At 55.0% G+C, this 7,500-nt stretch overlaps 3 non-coding genes across 3 annotated transcripts in view; all 3 read right to left on the bottom strand.

The window, feature by feature from the left end:
* LOC126325610 (large subunit ribosomal RNA) overlaps nt 1-1,332 on the bottom strand; it is a 4,222-nt gene extending 2,890 nt beyond the window's left edge. Inside the window, exon 1 of the ribosomal RNA XR_007560212.1 lies at nt 1-1,332. This exon is cut by the window's left edge and continues 2,890 nt beyond it. This is a non-coding gene — a ribosomal RNA (large subunit ribosomal RNA).
* Nucleotides 1,333-1,520: 188 nt separating this feature from the next.
* Nucleotides 1,521-1,675, bottom strand: LOC126325611 (5.8S ribosomal RNA). The gene has a single exon (XR_007560213.1). It is a non-coding gene; the product is annotated as a 5.8S ribosomal RNA (ribosomal RNA).
* Nucleotides 1,676-2,044: 369 nt separating this feature from the next.
* On the bottom strand, nt 2,045-3,937 carry LOC126325607 (small subunit ribosomal RNA). Its single transcript, XR_007560209.1, has one exon. It is a non-coding gene; the product is annotated as a small subunit ribosomal RNA (ribosomal RNA).
* Nucleotides 3,938-7,500: the final 3,563 nt, after the last annotated feature.

Here is a 7,500-nt window from a genome sequence, read left to right on the forward strand (position 1 = left end):
CGCTTTACCGGATGAGACTCGTACGAGCACCAGCTATCCTGAGGGAAACTTCGGAGGGAACCAGCTACTAGATGGTTCGATTAGTCTTTCGCCCCTATACCCAGCTCCGACGATCGATTTGCACGTCAGAATCGCTACGGACCTCCATCAGGGTTTCCCCTGACTTCGTCCTGGCCAGGCATAGTTCACCATCTTTCGGGTCCCAACGTGTACGCTCTAGGTGCGCCTCACCTCGCAATGAGGACGAGACGCCCCGGGAGTGCGGAGGCCGCCGCCCCGTGAAGGGCGGGGAAGCCCCATCCTCCCTCGGCCCGCGCAAGGCGAGACCTTCACTTTCATTACGCCTTTAGGTTTCGTACAGCCCAATGACTCGCGCACATGTTAGACTCCTTGGTCCGTGTTTCAAGACGGGTCGTGAAATTGTCCAAAGCTGAAGCGCCGCTGACGGGAGCGATTATTCCGCCCGAGAGCATCCCGAGCCAACAGCGGCGCGGGTCCGGGGCCGGGCCAGGTAGGTCCGTCATCCGGGAAGAACCGCGCGCGCTTGCCGGGAGCCCGAGCGCCCAAAGGGGCGAATCGACTCCTCCAGATATACCGCCGAGCAGCCAGCCAGGACACCGGGGCTCTGCCCAACAGACGCGAACCGAGGCCCGCGGAAGGACAGGCTGCGCACCCGGGCCGTAGGCCGGCACCCAGCGGGTCGCGACGTCCTACTAGGGGAGAAGTGCGGCCCACCGCACACCGGAACGGCCCCACCCCGCGGCGAGTGGAAAGGCAACCGGACACGACCCCGCCGCGGATTGCTCCGCGCGGGCGGCCGGCCCCATCTGCCGAGGGCGGGGGCCAGTGGCCGGATGGGCGTGAATCTCACCCGTTCGACCTTTCGGACTTCTCACGTTTACCCCAGAACGGTTTCACGTACTTTTGAACTCTCTCTTCAAAGTTCTTTTCAACTTTCCCTCACGGTACTTGTTCGCTATCGGTCTCGTGGTCATATTTAGTCTCAGATGGAGTTTACCACCCACTTGGAGCTGCACTCTCAAGCAACCCGACTCGAAGGAGAGGTCCCGCCGACGCTCGCACCGGCCGCTACGGGCCTGGCACCCTCTACGGGCCGTGGCCTCATTCAAGTTGGACTTGGGCTCGGCGCGAGGCGTCGGGGTAGTGGACCCTCCCAAACACCACATGCCACGACAGGCGGCAGCCTGCGGGGTTCGGTGCTGGACTCTTCCCTGTTCGCTCGCCGCTACTGGGGGAATCCTTGTTAGTTTCTTTTCCTCCGCTTAGTAATATGCTTAAATTCAGCGGGTAGTCTCGCCTGCTCTGAGGTCGTTGTACGAGGTGTCGCACGCCACACCGCCAGCCGGCTGTGCACGCTACCGAGAAAGTACCGGTATGCGAACCGCCAGGCGACGGGCGCGCATCGCACGTTTAAGGAGACGCGGCCGGCCACACAGGCGACCACGACACTCCCACGTCTCCGAAGCGGGACAAACGCCGCGCGCTTCAGTATACGTAGCCGACCCTCAGCCAGACGTGGCCCGGGAACGGAATCCATGGACCGCAATGTGCGTTCGAAACGTCGATGTTCATGTGTCCTGCAGTTCACATGTCGACGCGCAATTTGCTGCGTTCTTCATCGACCCACGAGCCGAGTGATCCACCGTCCTGGGTGATCTTTTCCTTTTCAGTCTCCCACTGTCTCTTTCAAGACAGCAGCATTTGCGGGACTGAGGCGTCTGACGGCCCCTGTTCCACTATTTTTTTGTGTCCAACGGCCTCACAGCCGATGGGCGTCGTACGGCTCCACACCGGGGCGGACAGGCACTCGGGCGAACGTCATTCAAAACCGGCGCCAGGCGCCAGGTACCGCAGGCCAGCCGCTCCAGAGCTTCAGCGCTCGTACCACACAACAACAACAACACTTCCGCTAGTTTTGAGAGGCACGCGTGGTTCCGCACGCGGCGCACGGCCACTGCCGTACAGGTAGCGTGTTGCGCGACACGACACGACACGCACATCGAAAGACATGCAGTCTAGTCGGTAATGATCCTTCCGCAGGTTCACCTACGGAAACCTTGTTACGACTTTTACTTCCTCTAAATGATCAAGTTTGGTCATCTTTCCGGTAGCATCGGCAACGACAGAGTCGATGCCGCGTACCAGTCCGAAGACCTCACTAAATCATTCAATCGGTAGTAGCGACGGGCGGTGTGTACAAAGGGCAGGGACGTAATCAACGCGAGCTTATGACTCGCGCTTACTGGGAATTCCTCGTTCATGGGGAACAATTGCAAGCCCCAATCCCTAGCACAAAGGAGGTTCAGCGGGTTACCCCGACCTTTCGGCCTAGGAAGACACGCTGATTCCTTCAGTGTAGCGCGCGTGCGGCCCAGAACATCTAAGGGCATCACAGACCTGTTATTGCTCAATCTCGTGCGGCTAGAAGCCGCCTGTCCCTCTAAGAAGAAAAGTAATCGCTGACAGCACGAAGGATGTCACGCGACTAGTTAGCAGGCTAGAGTCTCGTTCGTTATCGGAATTAACCAGACAAATCGCTCCACCAACTAAGAACGGCCATGCACCACCACCCACCGAATCAAGAAAGAGCTATCAATCTGTCAATCCTTCCGGTGTCCGGGCCTGGTGAGGTTTCCCGTGTTGAGTCAAATTAAGCCGCAGGCTCCACTCCTGGTGGTGCCCTTCCGTCAATTCCTTTAAGTTTCAGCTTTGCAACCATACTTCCCCCGGAACCCAAAAGCTTTGGTTTCCCGGAGGCTGCCCGCCGAGTCATCGGAGGAACTGCGGCGGATCGCTGGCTGGCATCGTTTATGGTTAGAACTAGGGCGGTATCTGATCGCCTTCGAACCTCTAACTTTCGTTCTTGATTAATGAAAACATACTTGGCAAATGCTTTCGCTTCTGTTCGTCTTGCGACGATCCAAGAATTTCACCTCTAACGTCGCAATACGAATGCCCCCGCCTGTCCCTATTAATCATTACCTCGGGTTCCGAAAACCAACAAAATAGAACCGAGGTCCTATTCCATTATTCCATGCACACAGTATTCAGGCGGGCTTGCCTGCTTTAAGCACTCTAATTTGTTCAAAGTAAACGTGCCGGCCCACCGAGACACTCAACAAAGAGCACCCTGGTAGGATTTAAACGGGGTCCGCCTCGGGACGCGAAAGCACCCCTTCGGCTCGCCCCACCGGCAGGACGTCCCACGATACATGCCAGTTAAACACCGACGGGCGGTGAACCAACAGCGTGGGACACAAATCCAACTACGAGCTTTTTAACCGCAACAACTTTAATATACGCTATTGGAGCTGGAATTACCGCGGCTGCTGGCACCAGACTTGCCCTCCAATAGATACTCGTTAAAGGATTTAAAGTGTACTCATTCCGATTACGGGGCCTCGGATGAGTCCCGTATCGTTATTTTTCGTCACTACCTCCCCGTGCCGGGAGTGGGTAATTTGCGCGCCTGCTGCCTTCCTTGGATGTGGTAGCCGTTTCTCAGGCTCCCTCTCCGGAATCGAACCCTGATTCCCCGTTACCCGTTACAACCATGGTAGGCGCAGAACCTACCATCGACAGTTGATAAGGCAGACATTTGAAAGATGCGTCGCCGGTACGAGGACCGTGCGATCAGCCCAAAGTTATTCAGAGTCACCAAGGCAAACGGACCAGACAAGCCAATCCGATTGGTTTTGATCTAATAAAAGCGTCCCTTCCATCTCTGGTCGGGACTCTGTTTGCATGTATTAGCTCTAGAATTACCACAGTTATCCAAGTAACGTGGGTACGATCTAAGGAACCATAACTGATTTAATGAGCCATTCGCGGTTTCACCTTAATGCGGCTTGTACTGAGACATGCATGGCTTAATCTTTGAGACAAGCATATGACTACTGGCAGGATCAACCAGGGAGCTGCGTCAACTAGAGCTGAGCAGCCGGCCGCCCGGGAGTGTGTCCCGGGGGCCCGCGCGAACACGCAAGCGTCCGCTCAATTATTCTGCAAACAGGAGGAGGCCGAGCTCCCCTGCACGATACACCTCGAAACCCTCTCAGGTCCCGGCGGCGCGCAGCGCCGTCCTAGGTACTTGGTCGGTTTCGAGAGAGGCGCAATCGCCCGGAGTTAGGCGAGTAGACGGTTTTAGTGCGAACACCCTTGCTCCCAACTGAGCTTGCCGCTGCCGACAGAGGCCCGGGAGCGTGCTGTCGTGGCATTGCCGGCGGGAGACAACACGCGCCACCTATGGTGACCGGCAGCTCCAACGCCAGCGCCACACAAGGGCAAAGCCCCACTTGGGTGCAGAAGCGAACTCTCCCAGCACAGCGCACGCGCCAACACGTCCGCACAACTGCGATACAAACCACCTGCGAGAACCGCTGGGGCGACCGAGCAGCAGACGGCGTCGCGGCGCCGAGTGCCAGGCGGCGGCGCATCCTCAACGCACACAGTCCTCAATCAGACCAGCACACTGCAGATGTCCACCGCGCTTCGCACCGGGCTCGGCTGAACCAACTTTGGCCGCCAGGCGCCGCGTGCAGGGTGCGCCGCAGCGTAGCTGCGCCGCCTGCCGAGCCCGTCGGCTGGCGCTCCTGCCACTCGGCGCCCCCCACCAGCCGCCTGTTGCGCGTGCGCCCACGCAGCGCGCGGCCAACACGCCGGGCGGCCCCCCTTCACCGGCCGGGAACAGTCCCACCAAGCCACCGCCGCGTATCGCTTCATACCCACATGGGCCTAGTCACGTGTGTGGATGTGGCGGGTACCGCTGAAACAACCGGTTAATAGCTGTACCGATCGTCGCCATCACAGATTCACCTCCAGCGTGAACAACCGCTCAACAACGGATTTCCAGTTCATTTGCGTATCTTGGGCAGTAAACGTAGATGTCCACCTACATTTGCGAATTCAACAATTCTTGCATGCCAGGATGTCATGTGTCACGACACGCTACATCAGACCACATACACACTGCGACATGTGCAGAAGAGAACACGTGGAAGGTGGCCCGCGCACGTATGCGATGTCCCTTCCGCGATCCACTGTCAACCGGCATCTGCGGCATGTCCCAGATATGGAACGCGGTCCACCAGGGTAGCACTTTGTGTGAGGCAATACGACAAAGTCGGAATACACGCGTCACTACATCACACGGCTCACGCTGACCTGACCTGACTCACCGCACCACCACCCCCAGCGACCCAGGGTGACATACAATGCGTTCGTACGTTCCTCCCACACGCCTCTACGGCGTACCACAGTGCAACCTAGCTGTTATTGGGAGACGAGACAAGTAGCATCGAGCACAACATATGGAAATTGAGATTCGACACCGTTGGGCACAGCCAGCGTACGGTCACACGTATCACACTACTTCACTCTGTACGTAACTACCGATGATCGGTACAGCGTGTGGGTTACGCGTACGACATCAGCGGACAATGGACACAGACCAAACCACGACGTACACTGAGGGCGTCGACATCTGAACGCAACTGAACAGCTGCGAGGCTCATTTAACACTCAAACGCCAGACCGACCAGCTTGAGAGGACGGAGACACAAAGAGAGGGGCAGAGGGGGGGGGGGGGGCGATATAGTCCTATTGCAGTACAATTGACAGTGGATAGCGGGAATATGTGGAAAGTAAGCAACACTCGCAAGACATCTACATGAGGATAACAACGACACCAGAGATTCCGAGCAGTGAACTATGTTAGGCAAAGGGACAACGTGGGTTAGGTTAAGGGACAACGTGGGTTAGGTTAAGGGACAACGTGGGTTAGGTTAAGGGACAACGTGGGTTAGGTTAAGGGACAACGTGGGTTAGGTTAAGGGACAACGTGGGTTAGGTTAAGGGACAACGTGGGTTAGGTTAAGGGACAACGTGGGTTAGGTTAAGGGACAACGTGGGTTAGGTTAAGGGACAACGTGGGTTAGGTTAAGGGACAACGTGGGTTAGGTTAAGGGACAACGTGGGTTAGGTTAAGGGACAACGTGGGTTAGGTTAAGGGACAACGTGGGTTAGGTTAAGGGACAACGTGGGTTAGGTTAAGGGACAACGTGGGTTAGGTTAAGGGACAACGTGGGTTAGGTTAAGGGACAACGTGGGTTAGGTTAAGGGACAACGTGGGTTAGGTTAAGGGACAACGTGGGTTACGTTAAGGGACAACGTGGGTTACGTTAAGGGACAACGTGGGTTACGTTAAGGGACAACGTGGGTTACGTTAAGGGACAACGTGGGTTACGTTAAGGGACAACGTGGGTTAGGTTAAGGGACAACGTGGGTTAGGTTAAGGGACAACGTGGGTTAGGTTAAGGGACAACGTGGGTTAGGTTAAGGGACAACGTGGGTTAGGTTAAGGGACAACGTGGGTTAGGTTAAGGGACAACGTGGGTTAGGTTAAGGGACAACGTGGGTTAGGTTAAGGGACAACGTGGGTTAGGTTAAGGGACAACGTGGGTTAGGTTAAGGGACAACGTGGGTTAGGTTAAGGGACAACGTGGGTTAGGTTAAGGGACAACGTGGGTTAGGTTAAGGGACAACGTGGGTTAGGTTAAGGGACAACGTGGGTTAGGTTAAGGGACAACGTGGGTTAGGTTAAGGGACAACGTGGGTTAGGTTAAGGGACAACGTGGGTTAGGTTAAGGGACAACGTGGGTTAGGTTAAGGGACAACGTGGGTTAGGTTAAGGGACAACGTGGGTTACGTTAAGGGACAACGTGGGTTACGTTAAGGGACAACGTGGGTTACGTTAAGGGACAACGTGGGTTACGTTAAGGGACAACGTGGGTTACGTTAAGGGACAACGTGGGTTACGTTAAGGGACAACGTGGGTTAGGTTAAGGGACAACGTGGGTTAGGTTAAGGGACAACGTGGGTTAGGTTAAGGGACAACGTGGGTTAGGTTAAGGGACAACGTGGGTTAGGTTAAGGGACAACGTGGGTTAGGTTAAGGGACAAATTGAGTTAGGTTAAGGGACAAATTGAGTTAGGTTAAGGGACAAATTGAGTTAGGTTAAGGGACAAATTGAGTTAGGTTAAGGGACAAATTGAGTTAGGTTAAGGGACAAATTGAGTTAGGTTAAGGGACAAATTGAGTTAGGTTAAGGGACAAATTGAGTTAGGTTAAGGGACAAATTGAGTTAGGTTAAGGGACAAATTGAGTTAGGTTAAGGGACAAATTGAGTTAGGTTAAGGGACAAATTGAGTTAGGTTAAGGGACAAATTGAGTTAGGTTAAGGGACAAATTGAGTTAGGTTAAGGGACAAATTGAGTTAGGTTAAGGGATAATCTGGTACAACCACAGTTAGGTTAAGCGATAATCTGGTACAGCCACAGTTAGGTTAAGCGATAATCTGGTACAGCCACAGTTAGGTTAAGCGATAATCTGGTACAGCCACAGTTAGGTTAAGCGATAATCTGGTACAGCCACAGTTAGGTTAAGCGATAATCTGGTACAGCCACAGTTAGGTTAAGCGA

Source organism: Schistocerca gregaria, unplaced genomic scaffold (genome assembly GCF_023897955.1).
Source record: "Schistocerca gregaria isolate iqSchGreg1 unplaced genomic scaffold, iqSchGreg1.2 ptg000930l, whole genome shotgun sequence".
Lineage (NCBI taxonomy): Eukaryota > Metazoa > Arthropoda > Insecta > Orthoptera > Acrididae > Schistocerca > Schistocerca gregaria.